Raw genomic sequence first — 24,421 nt, forward strand, 5'->3', positions numbered from 1 at the left:
AGCTGGGAAAGCAGGAAAGGGCTAGGTTATGAAGAGTCAGAGGACTTTATGTTTGATCTTGGTGTCTAAAAACTTAGGGACTAGGTGGTATATGAATTTAAAAGGAAAGCAGAGAAGTTTATATTTTATGTTAGAAGGAGTCATTTCATCAGACCTATGTAAAGGAAAGTTACTTTGGCTACATTTCGTAGGGAGTGGGAATAAATTTAAGGCAATTTAGGCTGTTACAGTAATCTAGGTGAGAGGTGAAGTGCTTCTTAGAAATTTGAGTCAGTTTTAGAATCATCAAGATTAGAATTAAAAGGGACCTTAGAGGTCACCTAGTTCAGTTTCTTTATTTTATAAATGAGGAAACACAAGAACAGAAAGATAAAATGATTTGCTTAAGGCCTCCCAGCAAGAAAGTGGCAACTTTATAAGTTTAGAACCCAGGGCTCATAATTCCCTATCTAAGTGTCTCTTTATTTTACTCATTGCTTTTTTAAGTCCGAATAGATTTTTGCCCACTTTAATCTTCCTTGTTAGAATATGAGCTTCTTAAACTCATATTCCTCTCTTTAGGACTTAGTATTTCTGTGCCTAGCACAGAATAAATATTTAATGAATGCTTTTTGATTGACTAAATATTCAGTTTTGGGAATTGGAGCAATTCATGTGGACTATCTGTTAAGATGTGGAAGAGGTCAAGATCTATATAGTAGTAGAGGAAGAGCCCACAGTGGTAAAACCATGGATCTTTTAAAATGGCATAAGGCATAAGTTGCTGAATAGACTCTGGGATGAATTAAGTTTTGATCAGAATGTAAAAGAAATGATGGACATAGATTGGTGGAGGTGAAGTGAGGGAAAGTATTTTAGGGAGAACAAATGGATGAAGGTGTGGAAATGTAGGTCAGAACAGAGGGTTGTTAAGCAGGACTGAAAAATGTTAAAGGTTGAGTAGACATGGGCAGACTTGCTTTGGTACTTCTAGAATCTATTTTCATTGCCTTAATACCCTCTCTAACCACATAGATTATATCATCTGTGCTTTTGGTAGATACTCACAAGTTTCTATGGCTAAATAAAGTGAATCACAGTAGTCAAGTTTGTTTGTGTCATTTTTTAAAGCTCTTTACAAATACCGTAATTTTATTCTTACTAACCCTGGAAGGAATAAAAGAACATGGAAATAAAATGCCACTTTAGAAGGCAGTGGATAATTTTATTTTTTGAGTTTTTCTTTGTTGATTTTAGTGATCTTCAATTTGTTAATAGAGGTACTATGGATTATGTAAATCCCGAGATTCATGAGTTTCCCATATAGAATAAAATAGATTATATTTTAACAAGTAGGGAATTTTAATCCATTGCTACAACAAGTAGACCAAAACAGCTTAGAAAATGCCACGGATAATACCATATATATTAATGCCAAATGAAAATAGACAGCTGCCAAAGGTAATGCTGGATTAAAATATAAACTCATTAAAATTTTTTATATAGTAGGATGATAGATGATAGGAAGTAGTGTAAGGTAGAGAGAAGCAGTAGAGGATAAAATCAGTTAAAAGTAGGTTTGGTAAGAGATCAAGCTAAGCAAAATCATTCCACGGGTATTCAAGGATGAAAATGGAAGGATTGTAAGGAGAAGAAAAATGGAAAAGATTATAATCGTTATAGAATATTGTTTTCTCTATCAAAAACAGTGGAATTATCACACTTAGGCCCCTTTATCTCAGTTTCAGATGTGTTTGTAGAGAAGGTAAAAATATTGCACTGTAGAAAAAAGGGACGGGGAAAAAATAGCTTGATTGAACCAAGTGAAGAGAAATTAGAAGAGACACAATTATGAGGGTTTGATTTAAAAAGGTATCTAGAGGACTATAAGATATCAAAGGCATTTAAAAAAAATTCATATTGTATTAGTCTGAAAAAGATGATTGAAAGAACTTACTCTCCCAACTATACAAAATCTTCAAGAAAGTCAACTTTCTTACAACAGATTATAGGGAACAAGCAGACTTTATACCAAATGATAATTAATAATAAACCACACATATCGTTAATCATTTTACAATTAGCTGAAAGATAGTTTAAGATTCCATTGTGCTTCTTCTTTGTCAGTTATAATTTTTAAAAAATTTTGTAGAATAAGTATGTAGCTTTATATATCTTTCTATAACAAAGTATCTCATTAGCCATGATTTTTTTGGAAGGAGTAACAATAGAAAGAACTCTGTTCAGTGCCTGCTAAAAGTATTCATTTCTGTGATGGGGAAAAGATCCAAGACAGTCTAGGTTGAAGAAAGATGTTGCTCTTTGCAAATATTGTTGTGTTGATTGCATCAACCCTCAATATGATGGAGAGCCTCCTAGAAGAGGAGTTGGACCTGTCCATCAACATAGGAAAGACCAAATAGATGAAAAATATCTATTGTCATTTTTAACATGCATCTGGATGAAAAACCTATCGTGTTTCGCCTTTAATGTGTGTGTGAAAGAATGCAAATTCTAGTATGTGCCCTTCACTCATTATTACTCCTAAGTCTCCCAGTCTGTCCCTCCCAGTGTCATGTAACCTAAGTTAAGCTGGAACTCAAACCTTTATTTTCTCATCATTTGGTGACTGTGTAAGTAGAGAGAAGAGGTTAGTTAGGAATGCTTTTTGTGGATCTAGAGATTGCAAAATATGGTAACTGATAGGATATAAGAAGTGAAGGAGAGTGAGAAGTTGATGATTACTTTTAAGTTGTAAACCTAAGAAGAAGAATGAAATCTTTTGGGAAAAGATTCTAAATTCTGTTTTGGACACCTTCAATTTGTTTGAAATGTCCAATAGGTAATTGATGATATAGTTCTGGAACTCAGAAGAGAGCCTGAAATTGGAAAGATATCTGTAAATTATCTGTAGGGAAGATGATTAAATCATGGTGGTAAAAGAAAAAAAAAGGACCCAGGACAAAGTTTGGGAACACCTACAATTAAGACAAAAAGGACCAGGAGAGAGAATGCAGAGAGGAAACAATATTATGGATAATAGGGTTGTTGATAGCTTGATGGTATATAAGGGTCTAATGATTTTTTTTTTCCAAGAAATTTGGTAATGTTTAAAGCAAGCTAGGTAGGGAATCTGTTTAGAAGGAGAAAAGAGAAATAGGGGCTGCTAGGTGGCGCAGTGGATAGAGCACCATCTCTGAAGTTAGGAGGATCTGAGTTCAAATGTGATCTCGGACACTTAACACTTCCTACTTGTGTGACCCTGGGAAAGTCACTTAAACCCAGTTGCCTCAGGGGAAAAAAGTTAGAGAATGAGGAAAGATATTTGTATTGGGTAGGGAAGGCAGCAGCTGAGTGCTAAAGACAACAGAGTTAATTATTGTCTTCCTTAGGAATATGACTGCAGTTCCCCCTCACTCCACCACAGGAATTACAGTTAGGGAGCTATATGCCCTCTAGTTCAATGGCTACGCTTAAATTATTCACATTTGGACACTGTAGTCTGCTTATTTGGAACGGGAGTATTTAAAGTTTTGCTGTTTGTGGAGGCAGGTGACTACTTGAGTATCCCTAATCTCTTCAGATCCTCAAAAGAAAAAAGTTTAATGCCCCCACACTTGGTCCAGATATATTATGATTTTAAAATAACTATCTCCTATACTCCCTTTACAGTTGCCATTTTATTCTCTAGTCTATATTATGACTTAATTTTGGTAGCTCAATTTTTAAGAGTAGCAAGATTTATTCTTTTGTACAGTGTGTGAACATCTTTGAACATAACATTGTACTCTGAAAGCTTCGCCTTATTTGGTGTTTCTCTTTCTCTTGCTAATTGAGATTTTTCAGCATCTAATTTTAGAGCCTTAAAGCGCCATCTGATGGAATTGAAGTGCTGTTTTTCAAAAGCACAATTATGCTATTCTGTTGCAATTACTCATTATATACTTTTTTTAACCCTTTCCTCTTTTTATAATATAAATAGGAAAGATACAAAATTGTTATTTTTAAATGCATATTTGTGTATGGCTATGTCTTTTTTTCTCAGATATTTAAGTTGACAAGTTTTGCTATAAGGCATAAAGTTGAGGATGTGATTTTTAAGAGCTGCATATAGATCTATCCAAAGTAGGTGCTGTGTGAAAAGCTCATTGAACCATGAAGCTTTGTTTTCATTTCTGGGGTGTTAACAGCATAGGTTTATGTGGGTGGATAGCAAAATTTTTCTGTATCCCTGGCAAAGGTATTTTTCAACTTTGAGTAATAGCCAGAAATTGATTCTGGTGAACCACAAAAAGGTCAAGGTAATGGCTATTAACTATTCTTTTGAGTAATGATTTTTAAATAATTTTATGTTGTCTTAATAAATCTTAAGTTTGATTACCTGATAGTGCATTTTTATAGGACAAAATGGTAGAATTTTAAAAGATTTCTTCTTTCTGTATGGTAAATCTCTGCTTTTAAAACGAGAGAAGACATCTCTAGGACTTGAGAAAGCTTGTGCTTTCTTGTGTGTATTCTTGCCATCCATACAGATCACTACTTGTCCATACAAAAGGGGACAGTCTTAATGAGTTAATGACATAATTCAACAGATTTCTTTTATGTTTTTGATAGACTAGGGTAATTAGAAACATTACTCTTTTAAAAATGGCTAAATGTCATCAATTTGATCCATATCTGACCAGAAAATGAAAATTCAAATCAGACGTGAGATGTTTTTTTCTGTGAATCTTCTTGTTATGCTTTTATTACATAACTTTTGATCGCAGCAGAAAACATAAAAAGTTTATTATGCAATGTCCTTTGCCTGTTTTGGCTGAATTGCCAAAGCTATGACGCGCTAGCTCCGTATGGCAGGACGAAAACTATATTTCCCGAAGATCCATGCGATGTTTTGATCGCCATTTCCGCTTTTCACGTCTAGGTCTCTTTTTCCTAGCTGGGTCAGGTTTGGGGCTTGGTCGGCGCCTGCGCAGTAACTGTGGCGTACTTTTCCCCTCCTTTTTCTCCCTCCCCCTCTCCGAGTGGCTGCGGAAGGCTGCCTTGGTGTCTAGCAGCTGAACTGCAGTTTGTTAAGATTTCTTGTAGGGAGCCAGACTCGGGCTGCACTGATGGCATCCGGTTTATACATTCATTTTAGCTATAAGTAATAGTGGCGTAAGTCACCTTAGTCATGTCCGTATACGCGGGCAAGCAAGTTCCTCTTCCCTTTGGCACCACCGCTCCTAAGTTCCACAAACCCGTTCTATCCCTTAAGCTGTCATGCTAATTAAGTCGGTGCCAGGAAGCTGGGCGCGAGGCGAACCCCTCCCCCGTCTAGCTTCATGCACGCTCGGAGGAAGGGTTCGGCCCCCGCTGCCGCAGTGCCGCGTGCTGTCTCCTCACGTCCCGGGAACAGCTGGGTCCCGCTGCTGCCGCCGCCGCCGCCGCCGCAGCCTACTATGCAATAACTGCGGCCGAAGCTGCCTCGTTGGTGGCGGCCGCGCCTCCTGCCGCCTTGCGGGGGCGGGGCAGCGTGGGAGAGCGCTCCCTGCCGGTGGGCTGGGGCCTAGCGTCCCTTGCAGCAGCAGCCGGTGGAGGCGCTGTCCCCCTTCCCTGTGTCGCCGGCGCTCGCCCGCTCGCTCGCTCTATTCTCCCTCCGCTTCAGATTAAAGGGGGGGGAGGGAAAAGAAGGAGCTCAGCCGCCATTTTCTCAGCTCCGCCACCGCCACCGCCACCGCTTGTCGAGGCGGCGGGAGAGGAGAGCTACTCAGCGAACCCTGCTCGCCTCGTTGCAGCTGAGCCGGGGGCGGCCGGAGCGCGCTCCCCCGGCCGGGGAAAAGGTGTTCGGAGGGTGGCGGCCGGGACAGCGGACTCCGGGCTGCAGACGGCGGCGCTTGTTTGTGCGGGGCGGGGGGGCGGCTTTTCCTTCTCCCCCCGCCCGCCCTTCAGCTCGGGTTGCGGCTCCCAGCCGTGCCCAGGCCCCTGCAGAAGCGGACGAAGGCAGGAAAAGGGCTCGAGAAAGACAAGAGAAAGCGGCCGTTCCCTCCTCTGCTGCCTTCCCCTCCCCCCCGCGGGGAAAGTCAGGGCGGCTCCGGGCGGCGGCGGAGGAGAGCGGGGGCTGCAGGGGGGGCCCGGGCCGGAGCCGGGGCCGTCTCGCGCTCCCGCTCTCGGCCGCCGCCACGGTCCTTCCGACCCTCCCTGGCGAGGCGAGCGGGGTTGTTTGCAAACTGCGCCCATTTTGTGGGGCTGAATCCGCCCGGGCTACGCTCCTCCATCACGTGGTAGGTGCTGCTGCTGCTCTTCTCCTCCTCCCTGCTGCCCTTTCTCCTTCTCTCCCCCTCTGGCTCCCTTTTCTCCCTCTTTGTTAGTTGTAACTAGAAAGCCAAAGGAGGAAGGGAAAAAACCCATAACTTTAAATGGCCTCCCCGGGGTTCTCCTCGCCGGATCCCGAGGTTGGGAGGCGCCCGCCAGGGCGGGGGGGGGTGGGGGGGCCCTTCTCTACCAGCTGCCACCTCGTTTGCCAGTTTTTCCTTGGCGTTTTATTTAAAAAATACTGGCTTAAGGACATGATTTATTCTATTAAAAACCCACCTACAAAACTCTGGCTCTCGCCTTGAACTTCTCTTGACTGCAAATGGTCTTTTTCTGCCTCAAACATCCATCTTGCGCGTTTCACGGTTTGTAGCACAACTCTGGTGAAATGATTGTTTCAGTTATTCTCATATTTTTGTTGCCCTTAGTTGCTAACGTGTTCAGAGCTAGCCGTCTCCTGCCGGACATGTTTTCGAATGATTTTTTTTTTTTCAAGACTAAGCTAAGCGGGAAGGGAAGGCGTTTTATTTGTTTATACTGAGTTGGAATCTCGCTGCTTTGGATGGGGGGGTGGGGTGGGGTGTATTTTCCAGTTTACTGTGTTTGCTCCACGGTGAATAGTTTGTTTTTCCGAAGATTGAACGAATATAGGACTTTTTTAATCATTAAGGCAAATCACCTTGACTCTTTTTACGAAACAATATCCGAGCCTTATGTGACTTTTCAGAAATCTTCCTTATTGATTGCTTTAGAAGGGGTGACATGATGGCGCCACTTTAAATTGCATTCTCCCCCGCCCCCCGTTTTCCCCCTCTTTCCTTTCTCCCAAAGATTGCAGGAGCATTTTTTCTTTAGTCTATTTATAACCACGCACTTTACGGTTCTGAATCTTAGTGACCGAGGGGATTGTATTTGGAACCTCGGGGGATCGGGAGATCGGCACCCCGCGGGCCGAAAGTTCCAAAAGAGAAATCTCCTTTACTCTCCCTCCGCCCTTCCCATTCACAATCCTGGTGTTACCGTCTCACTCCATTGTCACGTGGCTGGCAATCATGGTTTGTTTTTTTTTTTAATTGAGGGGAGTGTTATATTTTCATTGTCATCCAAATAGGGAAAAAAAACTTTTTGTGGAAAAAAAAATTACTTAATCTTTACATAGCAAAACGTGCTATCGCTAGACTTACAGATTTTGTTAATGTATTTAATTACAGAATGTACAGAAAGTAGTAAATAGTAATAAGCTTAGTCTTTATACAGGTTTATGTATAACTTCTCCCCCCTCCCAGTTTTTCAGATCTTTTCATTTCCTTTTTACCAAGGCTTAAATGGGTATGTGTGGTTTTCCTTCTCCCTCCTTTTAGGGATATATTCACTTCCTTTTTCTAATAAGTTGTTTAAGCATTTTAGAAATTTTCAGATGTCTTCAGATAACTTTATGTTGGCCTATATTATTCCTTTGCAGCAAAATGGACACTTTACAAGCGCTGCATTAAACTTTAAACGTGTAGTGAACCATAGTAGCTGCTTTGCGTTTTCTTTAATGGAGACAATTTCTTCCCAGAGCTTCTTCATAAAAACGTTTTATTTCTTCCTATTTGTTTCTCCTTAAAATTGGGGAAATCCTCATTTTATAAGTTAAAGAGCTTCCTGCTTTTTCTACATAAGTTATTGGCTACATTTTCTATTCTGTGAAAGATTCTATGTAAAATCCAAATATTCTGTGGCCAGAAAAATTCTTTATTAAAGTGAATGGAAAGTATTGAAATCTTAGTCACAACATATGGGATCCTTCCCTTATAACCATTGATAATTTTCAATGGTTTGGACCATTTTGCTAGCAGTTACATCATGTCATGTGATATGCAGTGTGATGTGTATTTCTAAAAATAAGACAAGGTAAAAAAGCTCATCTTAGAACTTCAAAAAAATTTACACCTTATGAAAATGAAATAACCATTCATAGTAATAGCATTTTAATATACTAGTAAACTAACCCTCTTCTGAGCTCTTCTAGCACTTTGCACTTCTCTTTAGCAGTTATCTTCCTCTACTTCATATTTGTGTGTCTTATCTTCTGCTACCAGATTGTAAGCTCCTTACGGCAAGAACCTGTCTTATTCTTCTTTTTATCTTCTGTGAATCTAGAATATAGCTTTGTTGTTTAATAAATAAATTTATTTAATAGATTTTTGAAGGTAATTTCACTTAACTTTTTCTGAGGGGAGGAGGGAGTGTTCTAATGATATCAATGTGGGTATATTCTCTAATTCTGTAGCTGTGATGGCTGCTATTCAGTGGAGTGCTGACATGCCCCAGAGTCATTTTATGTGCTTTAAGTACTCAATATTTATTTCTAGAAGATGCATGAGAATAATCAATCAAAGAGAAAATGGGGAAAAATTTGGTTGATTAGCTAACAATTTAAAAAATGAATTACTTGCCAAGCTCTGAGCTAGTGTTTGAAAAGGAAACTTTATGAACTGACATACATAAAACTATGTAAACAATCTGTATATTTGATAGATTTTTTAAAAAATAAGTAATGTTTCTGACCTTGTCCCAAAATAGAGAACCTGTATTCTTTTTCTGTAGGAAGTTGATGTTGAGTCAGAAAACCCAGGTTCAAATACAGGTTCTGCTAAAAAAATTTCCTGCATGACCTTGGGCAAGTCATGTAACATTTCTGGGTTTTCATTTTACTATCTGTTAAAAAAAAAAAGAAAATTATGGCACTTAGACTAGGTCATTATCAAAGTCCTTTTCAGCTGAAGGGCCTGTATCATATCAAATTTAGTCTTATTTGTGCCTATGCCTAACTTGTGAATTTGACTGGCTAATTAACTCACTCTTAAGTGATTCAGCAAAGTCCCATTATGACATGGTTTGATTTGAGTTACTAGATGAGAAACATCCAATTTATCTTAACTTATTTTGTGAAATTGAAGAGGGAGAAAGAAAATTGCTGTGATGCATTCCTTTTTTTCCCTTCCTTGTCTTCTAAGCAAGCACATTGCTGTTTTCTCTTTATCTCTTATAGTACTACATTGTTTACTTTGTAATCCTGCTTTTCCCTAGAATATTACTGAATTGGCAAGGTATTTTTTTAGATTAAATGATATAGATTGTAAACATGGTTCATAAACCCTGATAGAAAATAGAAGATATAAATAGAGATACAGGTGGTTGTGCTTGTTTCAAAGACTCTTAGGTTTGGATATTATTGGGCACAGTTGTGAAAGGTTAAGTTTCTGATACTGAAAAAAATAACTGAAAATTTTTATTGCAAATTCAAATTTAAATCTGTATTCAATTGTATATCATAGATAGTCTTCCAATTATGATAAAAAAGACTACCACCAATTTATCCATTTTTAGGAATTTGGAAAAGTTTATTTTTATTTTGTTATTCTGTTTTTATTCTATTCCTTGTGAGTCTCAGTGGAGATTGTTTATCTATAGTAGGGAAATAGACCATAGTTCAGTCTCATATCATCATGGATGTCCTCCAACTGTATGTTGTATAGGCATCTTTAGACTCAGCATGTCTTTTAACATGAGTTCTGTTTCAATTTATTATCTCTTCCTCCAAACCTCTTCTTCCAAACTTGACTACCTTCTCCTTCACTCCTTATAGCCAAGTTATTGATTTTATCCTCACAATCTTTTCTATGGCTATTGAATACATACATAAAATATCCATCACTTTTTCAGATCTTTACCACCTCTTACCTGTATTGCGGTAGCTTTATAGTTATTCTTGTTTTGAGTTTCTTACCTCTATAGTCTTATTTTTCACATGGCTGCCAGTTTGATTGTTCCTAAAGCATAGATCTTACCATGTCATTCCAAAACAAACCATTTTGATTTTTAAATTCTTGCAGAATTTAGTTTGAACCTACTTTTCCAGGCTTATTACACATCGCTTTTTACTTTATTTCAAATATTGTATGGCCCACCTCAACTGACATACTGGCTTTTCCTCATTTAGGACATTCCACTCCTGTCTCCATGCTTTTCCCCAGTCTTGCCCCATATTTGGAATGCTCTCCAGGTGAATAACAGTTCCAAACCATTGCTTCCTTTGAAGCCAACTCAAGTACCACTTTCTTTAGCTAACTTAGCCTGGTTTTCACTTCCTTCACATTACATTGTATCTACTTTGTATTTTGTTTTGTGCATGTTGCCCCCTTAGAATGGGCTATTTCATTTTTGTCCTTGGCACATAATAAAAGGGTTGTTGGCTGATTGAAACTATCTCCTGACCAGTCTTTGGATAAGAGATTAAATCAAATTTAAACATGTGATTTTAATGTCATAGAAAATATCCTTTCTAAGTTAACCTAAAGTAACTTTGTTGCCTTTTTTGTCTTCCCTTGTGTTTTCAGATAATTTGATTGGTCAAAATGGTTATAATCCATGAGAGCAAATTTTCATATTGGAATGTCCCTTTCAGTTTAATTTTATTTAGGAGTACTATACAGATTACTAGAGTGAAAAATGCTTTAGGCCTTTTTAGAATGCCTCAGTGACAACTGTACAAAGCTTGAAGCATTTTTCATTCCTACCAAAAATCATTTTAGCAGCTATTTAGATTTCTTTTTAAGACTATCACAGTGTGCTTCATTAGTAAGGGAAAAAAAATAGTGATAATCACATAATAAACTGTTCCTTTGAGTCTGTGATAGCTTAACAACAGCAACATTATGAACTCTGCTGTAGACATATAAAACCATACTCTTCCATCATTATTTGTACATTTAATGAACAATACCAATGAATAAAACTAAGGTGAAACAAGTCATGAGTTGTTACCCAGATGAATGTAATCTTGAATTTAGTTTATTTAAAAAAAAAAAAAGATGGAAAATTCATGTCATACCAGAAGCCTGCGACTTCTGAAGACCACCAGTGGACCTAAATAATGATTCACACTATGCTACTTGTGGAAAGAAGTATGGAATTATGGAGGGAGAAAAAAGTCCCACAGAAAAATTTATGTGTGGTTGAAACTGATATTATTAACATATTATTAGCATATTATTAACAATCACGGGCCTGACTTTTAGGATGGTATGTGAAAAGTTTTAGAAGGTAGGAACTAAATCATTTGAGTGACTTGAATTAAAAACAAAACAAAGCTCTCCTTCCAAAATAAGCCGAAATAAGCATGTTTCTGAGCTTCTCTTTTTAATAGCTTAATTCTTGTCCTTTTGGGAAATATGGGGAAAATCTAAAGATTAGGATTTGAGGAAACCCAAGCTCTCTGGGCATTTATGACCTATGCAATAGTAAACAGACCTTGGCTTATTCTCATAGGTTTAAAAGAAAAAAAAAAAGAACTTAGTTTGAAGACAAATATATGAAAGTTATCATTGAAAATTCTGAACTTTGATATTTTGACCCCAGTATGTGTCTTTGTTTTTCCAAGATTTTTACAGATTTCCAGGAGTTTTTAACTTGTCACATTTGGAGACAAACCTTTAAGATGAAGAAGTGTCTAGTTTTAGTTGCTTTCACTGTTTTTTTGTTAATTTAGCTTCAAACTAGTTTTGCTGCAATTAGAAAGTTTTAAGTTTGAGAAAAGGACAAGTGAAGGAAATTCAGCCTATTATCAAATTTTACTGAAAACTGAGTTCTTGTGTTTTGGGACTACTGATTTTATTATAAATTTTCAATATTACAAATTCTGATGATTATGTTTGGAAACATTGACTTGAGTAGCATCACATTTCTCAGTTACATTTACCTTTTGAAAGGAGCACTGTATGGTTCGACTAGTTAAGTTGTCTTAGATAAAAACAGTATAATCTGACAGATAATAGAGCCTGCCCTCACCCAGAAGTTATTTAATGCTGGTTATCTAAGTTCTTCCTGTTGATACTTGTTATGTGGATTTTTGTCTGTTCATTAGCACTTCCACCAGAGGGTGTGAAGAAAAAGGTGAGCTATTTAACTGTTGCAGCTTGTTATTGTTAGCTCCTTTATTAAAAAAAAAAAAAAAAGTTTCTTTAGGGAGTTGTTTGAAACTGGTCATTAAAGTGAAGTTTGGATTACATATATGGATTTTGTTATTCTGTGTTAATTTTACTTCCTGTTACCATGGAGGAAAGGAGTTTGTTTTAAAGTTCCAAAGTTGGACCTTAGTGTATGAAATGCTACCTTGTTGACTTTGAATTTATAGATTTTGAACTTTTTTCTCCTCTTTTCCTTTTCTATGTTGAGAAAAAGATATCAGTGATAATTTTAAATAAGAAGTCTAAAATGCAAATATTTCTGAATAATGATTTGATAGAGTATACTCGGAGAAGATTGGATGAAGTTTTCAATGAGATCTTGAAATATGGTAAAGAATTTTAAGAACATTTTCTTCTTTATAGAGGATTTCTTAAAATCTTCCAAGATAGTCAAGCAAACTTGTATGAGATAAAAATTAAATGAATTTGATCTTAGTGGTTTGAGATAATGATGGGCCTAAACTGTCTTGCATTAAATAAGCCTTAGAAGTAACCCATAAGGTACCCAAAGTAAAAACAAAATTTTTATGGAGTCAGTTGAGGTTAAATTACTTGTCCAAGGTCACACAGTAAATGTCTGAGGCTGGGCTTAAAATCCAGTCTTCCTGATTCTAGTACCAGTACTCTATTATCCATTGTACCGCTTACCTTGAGAAAAATGCTTTAAAAATTAGTGTTACTTTGACAAAGATGTAGGTACCTTGGTCCTTATAAAGCTTAGAACATAATGATAAGTCAAGTTTATATTTCTTGAATCTGTGTTTAAGGTTTGCAAGGGTTTGGTTCCTAGAAGCAACCACTGCTATATATGGCAGACATTGTTTCCATTTCAGAGATGAGGAAATAGATTTAGAGGTTAAGTGAACATAGAGCTATGTATGTCAACAAGATTTCATAGGAGCATAGTTCTAGAGCTTTTCAAAGGGAATTCATAAACAATCTTTTCCACTATTTTCTCCCTCCCCAGGACCCCAATTTCATTTTAGAGATGGAGAAACAAGTAGCAGAGTTGAGATTCAAACTTAGCTACCTACAACATTCCCGAGTGAGGTGGAAGAAATATTTGACATGTAAATAAAATGCAATAAATCATTTAACCATGCTTTATTTGGTATTTGGCTCATCATTTCATGCTTAGATTACTCCAGTCGTCTAACTGGCTAGTAATTCTGACTTCATTCTCTCCTTTCTAACTTATCATGGGCATTTTAATTTATTAAAACCATACTTGATATTTATAGTTTTGTTTAAAAACATTGACTTCTTGTTGGATAAATTCCAATTAATTTGGTCAAGTATTAAAGGATTTCTATATGCTTCTTTTAGACTTTCTTAAGCTTTTTTCCTAGTCATGTCTAGTCATATAATGCTTATTTGGAAAATCCATATTTGTTCCTTCGCAGTTAATGTACTAGAGAACTGTTTAAGTACAACATGGAATTTTTGTTTATGTAAAAATGACTATTTTTTCATTAAGGAAATGTGTGGGTATGCATGGTGGTGGTAGTGCTGGGGTGACCTTTGGATGGAGGTGAGGGCCTGGAGAGGCAGATGTTCAGAGCAGGGAAGGAAAACGGGGAAACTGTTCTTTCCCCAACTTGCCTCTTCCCATAGACAGTGATGATCTGCTTTTTTGACTCCTTGATACTTAAGGAAAACTGCTGGAGATGGTTGGGGTATGTGGTCTCACTGGAAAGGTGAGTGGGAGGGGAATCTTCCTGAGGCACCTCGTGAAAAGAAGGAAATTTTTAGATCTATATGAAAGATAATTTTGACAGCAATATGAAGGACAGATTTGAGGAAGTAGAATGTAGAGGTTTGAAAATCTGTTACCTTATTTCAGTAGTCCAAGCAAATGATAATGAAAACTTAGGGTGATGGCATTGGAAATAGGTGAAATCAATAATAGAAGTTTATTAACTGATTGGGAATGAGAAATTGGGGATAATGAAAAGTTGAAGAAAATCCTAAGACATACATAAGCAGGTGGGGTGAAAGATGGAGTCTCAGAGAAATGGAGAAAATAGGAAAAAATTTTAAAGGAAGAGATAAATAGTATCTCTCTGAGATTTGCAGATCATCTAATAGAAGAAGCCAGGAAATTTAATATAGTGTGACCAGCATTGTACTATAGATGTTATGGAAATAAATATATACAAAGTATAGCTTTTACTTACAAGAAACTTAACAGTGATAGTTAGAACTTATATTTATAGCACTTTTAATGCCTTCTTCAACAAATTGTGAGGTAGATAGTGCATTTTGCAGGTGAAGAAACTGAAACTTAGGTTAAATGCTTTCCTAAGTTTAGTGTATATTAGAGGCAGAATTTGAATCCATCTCTCTCCTAACTCTGAGTGTGATACTCTGCAGTCTTATCACACTACCTAAATTGAATTTGAAGGAAAATTAGACAACCATCTTTGTGATACTAATGATGTCATATAAGCATGCTTTATTTTAGAGCAGTAGTTTTTAAAGTGAGATGCACAAGTAGAGGGTGTGTGAAGAGAATTATTAGAATTGAGAGCAGCACAACTTTTGAAACTACCCCTTGTCTCTGGTTTTCTCCTGCCTTGATCAGGAGGAAATACTGTTGGAAAGTTAGCTGTATTTTTTTGTTCCTTAGGAAGATGGGCAGTCCCTTACCTAACCTCAGTTCCACTTGTCTTTCCTTTAATGTTTCAGCAGCTCTAGTAGCTCAAACTCAAGTTTCCTTGAACCAGTTAAAAAAAGGTGTGCTTTTGTTTTTGTTTTTTAGGGGTTTGGTTTGGTTTGAAACTGCATATAAATAAGTAAAAGGTTCCAGCATACCCTGATTGAGAAATCAAAGTTCTAGTCCCTAATTATTTAAAAAAAATTTTGTGGATATTAAAAATTATGTACAAATAACAGGCCTGAAGTGAGGAAGATTCAATTTTCTGAGTTCAAATCTGGCTTTAGACACTTAACAAGCTATATATCTCTGGGAAAGTCACTTAAACCTATTTGCTTCAATCCTAAATCGGTAAAACGAGCAGGATGTGGAAGAGGCAAACTACTGTTAGTTTCTTTGCCAAGCAAACTCCAAATGGGGTCACAAAGAGTGAAACATGGCTAAAACAATTGAACATAATAGTTACAAACATAGCTCTCTTTTGGGAACATATGTGTTAACAGATTTTTAGTGAGGGGTCCATGATCAAGTTTGTAGATTACTGTTTTAGAAAAGGAAAGGAAAGGAAAGGAAGGTATATTCTCTCTTTTATTTTTTTTATTTTATGCTTTCTTTCTCAGGGGTCTGTGAAACTGGAAACAATTTGTTTCAGTTCAGTTTTGCAACCTTCAAATTAAGTCATGTCAGTATTTAAGCTCAATTACAATTTTCATTGTTATTTTTCCTTTTCAATATTGGAATGTAAACATAATTTCACTTCAACTGATGGAATTACTTTCACTTCAACTGATGGAATTACTTTAATGCTGTGAATTCTTTTCAAGGATATTATGATTTATTACTGAAACAAACAAAAATTAGTTGCTTTCCAGATTTTCTTTTTCTTTCTTTTTTTTTCTTAATTTTTTTTTTATTATAATAACTTTTTATTGACAGAATCCATGCCAGGATAATTTTTACAACATTATCCCTTGAACCCACTACTGTTCCGATTTTTCCCCTCTCTCCTTCCATCCCCTCCTCTAGATGGCAAACAGTCCTATATATGTTGAATATGTCGCAGTATATCCTAGATACAATATATGTGTGCAGAACCAAACAGTTCTCTTATTGCACAGGAAGAAATGGATTCAGAAGGTAAAAGTAACCTGGGAAGAAAAACAAAAATGCAAATAGTTTACATTCATTTCCCAGTGTTCTTTCTTTGGGTGTAGCTGCTTCTGTCCATCATTGATCAATTGAAACTGAATTAGGTCTCTTTGTCAAAGAAATCCACTTTGTCAAAGAAATCCACAATCTTCATACAATATCATTGTTGAAGTATATAATGATCTCCTGGTTCTGCTCATTTCACTTAGCATCAGTTCATGTAAGGCTCTCCAAGCCTCTCTGTATTCATCCTGCTGGTCATTTCAGGAAGGAATGTTCTCTTGTGGAGTAGCTAGGATTTGAAGAAGCAGTCTGGTGCACTGGTTTTTGGACCAGATGGTTGATCTGGTATGAGTCACTTAACCTCAGCACTTTCACAGTTCTCAATGTTTTAAGTTGTAGAGAAGATGCTGATCTATATTAGAGGAACTTGCCTCATATGAGGAATATGAGGAGTGAAATCACACATTAAATTCCTGTCCCTGTTCCTTAAAGGAGTGTGACTGAGGTAAAAGGGGATGGCAAAGGCTTAGAAAGTTATTTACCCAATATGTTTTGGGTTCAGTTAATAGGTTTATCTAGTTTGAATAGAAGTTGTAGTTTGAGAAATGGAAAGAAAATGCTAGGCAGATAGAATAGATTGAATAGATACAGCTTTGAATCTAATGAGGTTGATCAGGGGGGTATGTTTTTTTTCGTTTGCTTTTAAGTGGTAGACTAGATGGTCAGGAAAAAATATATTAGTTTGGGGATAAACATTAATTTTTGACATCTAGGAGTAGTATACAATGGGAAGTGAGCAAGTGGTTAGGCTCCACTGACTTTTTGTGCTAGCTTAATTAGATTTGCTTAAAAAAAAAAAAATTCAAAGAGGGGTGCTGATCTTTGGGATCTGTCTATAAGGTAGGCCTGGAAGGAGGCTTTACCAGGCATTTAAGTTTAAGTGTGTGATGGGATGAAAAAAAGTCTTTGAGGAAAATTATTTGAGTATCAAAATGAAGATGGATTAGTTGAGTGTTAAGACTAGAAAAAGAGAGATTTAACAATAGTAATCTTAGATATATGAGAGCCCAGATTACAGTTTTAACAGTGAGGAAATGAACATCCAACTCCTCGACTAAATTATATTCATGCCTTCTGTCTTTATACCAGTCATTTCTGGGAAAAGCATTTTTCCTCTCCCTCTCTACCCTACCTCCCTTTTTTCCTGTCTACAAAGACAAATAATGAAGGAAGCTTAAATATGTGGCAATAGTTGCTAAAATTGATCATGTAGTAGAACCCTTAGTATCTCCTGTCTCTCTACCAGGAGGGGGAGATAATTATTATTATCTGTTCTCCAGGATGGATGGACAGGACAGACACAAGCATGCACTCTCTCTGTCTCTCTCTGTCTCTCTCTCTGTCTCTCTCTCTCTCTCTCTCTCTCTCTCTCTCTCTCTCTCTCTCTCTCTCTGTCTGTCTCTGTGTCTGTCTCTCTCTCTCTCTCTTCTTTAACTTCCTTACATTCAAATGCTAGGATAGTTGAATCACTTTCCTTGTGTAATTCTAAAATGATTCCTAGAATGGTTGGACCAATTGGCATTTTCTAATCAAAAAAGAAAGAGTCCTTTTCCTAATCTGTGGTCTTGGATTTATCAAACACTGAAATGTTACTTTTTGGTAACTATTTCCTGCTTATTTGATTAGTTATACTGGCTTTCTTTTCATTTTTCTTTTTTTTTTCCCCCTTTTTAATCAGAACCAACTACTTTTGATGAATTTCCAGGACTGGTATTAAATTCCCTCCAAATGAATTTTTGGGGCATGTCATTCTCTAAAATAATTACATTGTTCATTTTATTTGTTGCACCTTATATTTCTTCGAATTTCATTTAGTATCTTAACCAAGTTCTTTGCCTTATTGCCATGGCTTCAGGATCTTGTTACTTTTAATTAAAAAGTGTTGCTATCTTTTGTTTTAACATTATATTTATTTTTGCGTATGTCATTCTTTGCTCTTTGTACAGCAAACCATTCCCCTGTTACAAGTGATTAAAAAAAGAGAAGAAAAACATTTGAGGAAAATTAATCAAATACATCAGCATATGTTATATTCCACACTGTTTCCTTTTGTTTGTACTACTGCACTCATCCAAATCAACTTCTACGGCTCTCTCTACCCCTAAATTCATTTAATAATTTGATGGTAGATTAATAATTTTCATAAACCCCATAGTTTATAGTGACCCCTGAAATATTCACTGCCTCTTTATCAGATATAAAGTATAAGGGTCAGAGAGTTGGGAAACTGCTTAGAGACTTTGCCCAGGTTTTTTTCTTGAATAAAAAGAATCCCTTCTACAGCACCCTAGAGAAGTGGTTATCCACTCTTTTCCTGCAGTCCTCTAGGGGGAACCCACGACCTCTTGAGGCAGCCCATTTTACCAAAGGGCCTGTTAACAAAGCACTTGTTTCTGAAAACTGACAAGGATAGATATCCTTTTGGTTAGTTTTCTCAATCTATAAAATAAAATTTATTGCCAAATTGCCTTTTCTAGGGAAAAAATGAAATTAAATTATTAATTATGGTTTTCAAAAAAGGGATTGTTTAGCCCTTGAAAACTTAAATATAAGAAATGTTTCAAAATGTTTTCTAAATGCTCTGTGTTACAAAGCAATCCTTGTAATGCAGTGTGGAAGGTGCTTCGATTGTCTTATAATGCCTTTATTATTTTAAAAAATATATACTTTGTTTCATCTTAGCATGAGCCTTTGAAGGTTTGGTCAGTGCAGCAAAAATTCTGGCAGTTGAAAAATCTTTTAAGTATTGCCCTGATAATGGACTACTCATATGTCTCCTGTTTTAGTAATAGCCTAGTAAATTTGGATAGATGGTTTATGTACCATTTAGTGCCATGGAATCATAGAGAGACCTTAGAGAACATCTAGTCCAGCCCACCCATTTTATGGATGAAGAAAGTGGTAAATTGCAGAATCATTATTTGACTAGTTCCTCAAATATGAAACTTTGTGTTCTCACATATCATACTACTACCTCAGTCTTTTATTATCTGGCCCTGTCTCATTTTTCTAATTTTTTCTAATTTTCTGTTTTACTAATTTTTTTTAGTAAATGTAGTAATTTTACTAATTTTCTATTTTACTGCTTTCCTACATGCTTCCTTTACTCCAGCCTTGTGCTTTTTTGCTCCTATGTGTTGTTGTGCTGATTTTTCTACTTAGAAAATGCAATCCCTCATCTCTGCCAGGGGAAATTCTACCTATACCATACTGACTCTAATGATAAAATTACATAACATGAGGGATTAATAAACAGTAGTTTATATTTACATATATAGTAGTACATATTTAAAATTTTGCTATACTTTAAGAACTTTTCACTTGACTTCTTTTGAATTTGTTGGCTGCTTTTTTTCCTCCAAGCAGACTTAGTTGTATAAGAAGCAGTGGCTATCTCCCTGGTCCCATAATTCATTCAACATTTATTAAAATGCCTGTTCGACAGAGGCATTGGGGATAATTTAATGAATTCCTAGTGTTAGTACTCCCCCCTCTTAGTCATTCAGCAAGCATCTATTAAGTGCCTAATAAATGCTAAGCAATCTGCTAGATCTCGGGGGTACAAAGACAAAAAAGAAAACAATATGTATGTGTCCTCTAACACATTCTTTCTGGGGATAAACATGTAAATATATCATTATATACCGATTAAAAATAAGGTAAAGGGAACTAAGGGCTGGAGATATCAGAAAGACTTCATGTGGAAGGTGGTGCTTTGCTTGAACTGAGGTTTGAAGGGAATCATAGATACCAATAAGGACAGGGAATACATTCTAGGCATGAGGGCAACTAGTAAAAAGTCATGGAGCCTAGAAGTGGAGTGCTGTATATGAGGGAACAAGACAGCTGGACTAAATTATGGGAATTGCCCAATAAGATCTGGAGTGAAACAAGTTGCCCACTATCAATTCTTTTAATATTTTGAAACCTGTATGTAAGAGCTGAAAAGATTAAAGGAATAAGAATAGGCAATAGAAACCAAATTATCACTCTTTTCATACATGATGGTAACTTAGAAACCCAGAATTCTGCTAAAAGTTATTGAAATAATCCCCTTTAGCAAAGTTGCTGGTTATAAATAAACCCATAAATCATCACATTCTTATATATCACTAACAAAATCAACAGTAAATTACAAAGAAATTCCATTTAAAGTAACTTGATAATATAAAATATTTGGGAATTACTTTAAAGGAAAATCAAACTTTATGAGCAAAATTACAGACCACTTTTCCACAAATTAAGTCTGATCAACCAATTGGAAAAATAAAATGCTCTTGGATAAAGGGAAACAAATAATAAAGATACAATATTACCTAAACTAATCTATTTATTTAACTATACCAATCAGACTCCCAAAAAACTATTTTAAGCCTAGAAAAAATAACAACAAAGTTCTAGGAAAAACAAAAAGGTCAAAATTTCAAGGGAATTAATGAAAAAAAATCAAATGATGGTGGCTTAACCAGATTATAGAGCAGCAGTTACCAAAACTATTTGTTTGGCTAAGGAATGATTAGTTGATCGTGGAATAGATTATTCAGGATAAAACATCAACAAATTGCAACCTAGTCTTTAAAACCCGATCCCACTTTTGGATAAGAACTTACTGTTTGATAAAATTGCTGGGAAAATTGGAAACAATATGGAAAACTAGGTTGATCCATATTGCGACCCAAAGATAAAGGTCAAAATGGGTTCATGACCTAGGCATAAAGAAAAATTATTAATAAATTAGAAAACAAGGATAGTTTACCTCTCAGACCTGTGGAAGGGAAGGTCTTTATGACCAAAGCAGAACTAGAATCTTACGTCACAAAATAGAAAATTTGAATTTCCAAACTAAAAGGTTTTTAAAAACAAAACAATGCAGCAATAGAAGGGAAGCAAAAACTGGGAAAATATTTTAAGAAAAGGTTCTGTAAAGGCCTCATTTCCAAAATATTAAAAATTAATTAATTTATAAAATAAGCCATTCTCAATTGAAAAATGGTCAAAGGATGGAACAGACAATTCTCAGATGAAAAATTGAAACTATTTCAAGTCTTGAAAAATCTCCAATATTATTAATCAGAGAAATAAATTAACAACCTAAGATCCACTACCAACCTTCAGATTGGCTAAGATGACGGAAAAAATAAGTGATTTTGGAGGGGATGTGGGGAAAACTGGGACATTGATTCATTGTTGGTGGGTTGTGAGCGATCCAACCATTTTGGAAGTATTTGGAACTATGCTCAAAAGTTATCAAACTGTGCATACCCTTTGATCCAGCAGTGTTACTGCTGGGCTTAATTCCCAAAAGGGTTAAAAGAAGGGAAAGGGACCTGTTTCCGAATGTTTGTAGCCCCTTTTGTGGCTAAAACTGGAAACTGAATGGATGTCCATCGTTGGAGAATGGTTAATAAATTGTGGTATATGAAAATTTGGAATATTACTGTTCTTAAAAAAAAGGATAATTTCAGAAAGGCCGGAAACTTACATGCTGTGCTGGTGAAATAAGCAGGACAGGAGATCATTTATACTTCAACAACAATACTATATGATGACCAATTCTGATGGTCAGGCCATCCTCAGCCGAATCAACCAAATTTTCTTGGGCGTAATGAACTGGTAGCTATGCCCAGAAAAGAACTCTGGGAAGATGACTAAAAACTATTACATTAATTAATCCTATATTTATGCCACCTGCATTTTTGATTTCCTTCACAAGCTAATTGTACAATATTTCAAGTCATTCTTTTGCAAAATAACTTTTGGTCAGGTATACTTATTGTGTATCTAATTTATATTTTAAATTATTTAACATTACTGGTCATCCTGCCATCTAGGGGAGGGTGGGGTAAAGGTGAAAAATTGGAACAAGAGGTTTGGCAATTAATGCTGTAAAGTTACCCATGTATATATCCTGTAAATAAAGGGCTATTAAATTAAAAAATAAAAATTATGGGAATTGTTAACAGGATTGGAAAGGCAGGTTGGGACATGGTTGTGAAGGACTTCAAAACGCAAACAAATTTATATCTGATTTAAAGGCAATAGAAAGCCTATGACACTTACTGATTAGGGAAGTGATATGATCAGACCTATCCTAGAAAAATTGTTTTGGCTTTTGTGTAGAAGCTGGATTGAAGTGAGGAAAAGACTTGGAAGGAAGAGAGATTAGTTAGAATAATATCCTAATCCTACCAAAAGGTGATTGAAAGTACCTAAACTAGGGAAATATAATGATAAAAGATTTGAGAAAATATTGATAGAATTGATAAGATTTAGAAACTGTATTGTGGATGAAGGAAAGCCAAGATAAGAGAATATATCTGTATCTTTCTGAAATGTGAACCTGGATGCTAGGAGATTTTTATATGGACAGAGTTTTGGGAGAAAGATAGCTTAAATATGTTGAATTAGTGATGCCTGGGGGCATCCAGTTCTGTTCAGTAGGTGATAGAGAGTGACTATAGTTTTGTATATATAGATCTGGGAATCATCATAGAAGTGATAATTAAACCATGAGGAGCTGATGAAATCTCTAAAAAGAGAAAAAGGCATAGGGTACATACAGCTTTTGTGGGTTGCATCTATAGGCGTGTGTGGGCTTTAAATAATTATCCATGCATTGTTAGACCATGTACTTCATAACTTTATATGTATATATATAAATAATAACTGGAAGATTTATATATATATAAATATATATAAATAATAACTGGATATATAAATATATATATAATATATATATATTATATTATTATATATATATATATTATAGTATATATAAATAATAACTGGAAGTGGAAGGCACTGTAGGCCTTCCTCAGAGGGTCCTTAATATTTTGTATGTACTAGTGCAGCAGTAAATAGCTTTCATTTCTTTACTCTAGTGATTGGCTTAATTTCTTTCTAGTTATACCTGTCTTTTGATGATTTGTACAGTTATCTCTTCTACTTTGTGATTTTTTTCCCCATTGTGGTTTTGATATATCACAGGTTGGTACAGACATTAACTGGGAATTTTTTGGGAGTTTTATTGAATCTGCAGACATGAAAAAGTATAGAAATTCAGAAATGCTTAAAATGTATAGTATAAATCCAGCTTTACAATAAGTAATGTAATGTAAACATCCCATAAAAGAAAAGTAAAAAATTCAGACTTTTTCTCACTATGAAGAAAGGATCAAAATTTAAAAAAAAAATTTTTTTCTAGATTGTTGGGGTTACTGTGCCCCTAACTCCCTTGATATGGAAGGGATATAGTATTTATATAGTGCTTTAAGTAGAGCATAGTGTGTCATCACATTTGAATCTTACAGCAACCCTAGGAAGTAGATGTTATTACTGTTTCCATTTTACAGAGGGAGGATATTGGAGCAGAGAGATCTTAATCCAGTTCATATTCTTCATTGAGTATAGGAGCAGATACATGGCATAATAGATATAATGTAGGATCTAGACTTAGTAAATCCTGAGTTCTAATTGATCCTTAGACACTTAATAGATGTGTGATCCTAGCAAATTAGCATCTGTTTGCTTCAGATTCTTCCATGTAAAATGTGGAAAATATTGTACTTACCTCCCAGAATTGTTGTGAGGATCAAAATCAAATGTGTAAAAAGGATAGATAATTGTTAGCTTTCATCATCCTCTGCTTTCACCATTAGAAATAATTAAATCCTTTTTAAAGGAAGTTCATTCCTTTTCCCTTACTACTTTCCTTTTGGTCTTTTTGAATGATGCATGCCTCATTTAACAAATATTTAGGCATTGGAATATGAGAAATGGATAAGTAATCACAATATTATGTGATAAGCATATAAGAGAATTATAAACCAGAGTATATTGTAAGACCCAGTAGAGAAGCTGATTGTATACCGGAGGTATCACAAAGACTTACCGGTTAGAGGAATGCCATTTGATTTGAAGTTTTTAGATCTGATAGGAATTCAGGAGATGAAGAAAAGGTAGGTGGAGTGACATTTGAGGCAAGGGCATGAAGAACAGCCAACTCAAGACAGCGCTAAAAATTATTTATTTATTGTGTAGGTAATTGGAGTTAAGTGACTTGCCCAGGGTGGTACAGCCAGGAAGTGTTAAGTGTCTGAGGTCACATTTAAACTCCAGTCCTCCAGACTTCAGGGCTGGTATTTACTGCACCACTTAGATGCTTTTCTTAAATTTACCATGAGAACATTATGGAATTATATAGCTGGATGAGGAGGAAATATGTTTTCTGTTTGGAAAATTCTAAACAGCTTTATGGATAAGGGGA

At 35.9% G+C, this 24,421-nt stretch overlaps 1 protein-coding gene across 6 annotated transcripts in view; it reads left to right on the forward strand.

Moving 5' to 3' along the window:
• The window catches only part of KANSL1 (KAT8 regulatory NSL complex subunit 1), a 180,484-nt gene that overhangs the window by 12,506 nt on the left and 143,557 nt on the right, over positions 1-24,421 (forward strand). The window contains exon 1 of one of the 6 annotated variants that reach the window (XM_031965947.1): positions 5,523-6,242. The exons of 3 other annotated variants lie outside the window; for them this stretch is intronic. The gene's annotated coding sequence lies outside the window, so the exon portion shown is untranslated. Of the gene's footprint in view, positions 1-5,522; positions 6,243-24,421 lie in introns of those variants that run through there. 2 more of the 6 variants (XM_023502459.2, XM_003768417.4) reach the window with 2 other exon arrangements.

The sequence above is a fragment of the Sarcophilus harrisii genome, chromosome 4 (assembly GCF_902635505.1).
Source record: "Sarcophilus harrisii chromosome 4, mSarHar1.11, whole genome shotgun sequence".
Classification (NCBI taxonomy): domain Eukaryota; kingdom Metazoa; phylum Chordata; class Mammalia; order Dasyuromorphia; family Dasyuridae; genus Sarcophilus; species Sarcophilus harrisii.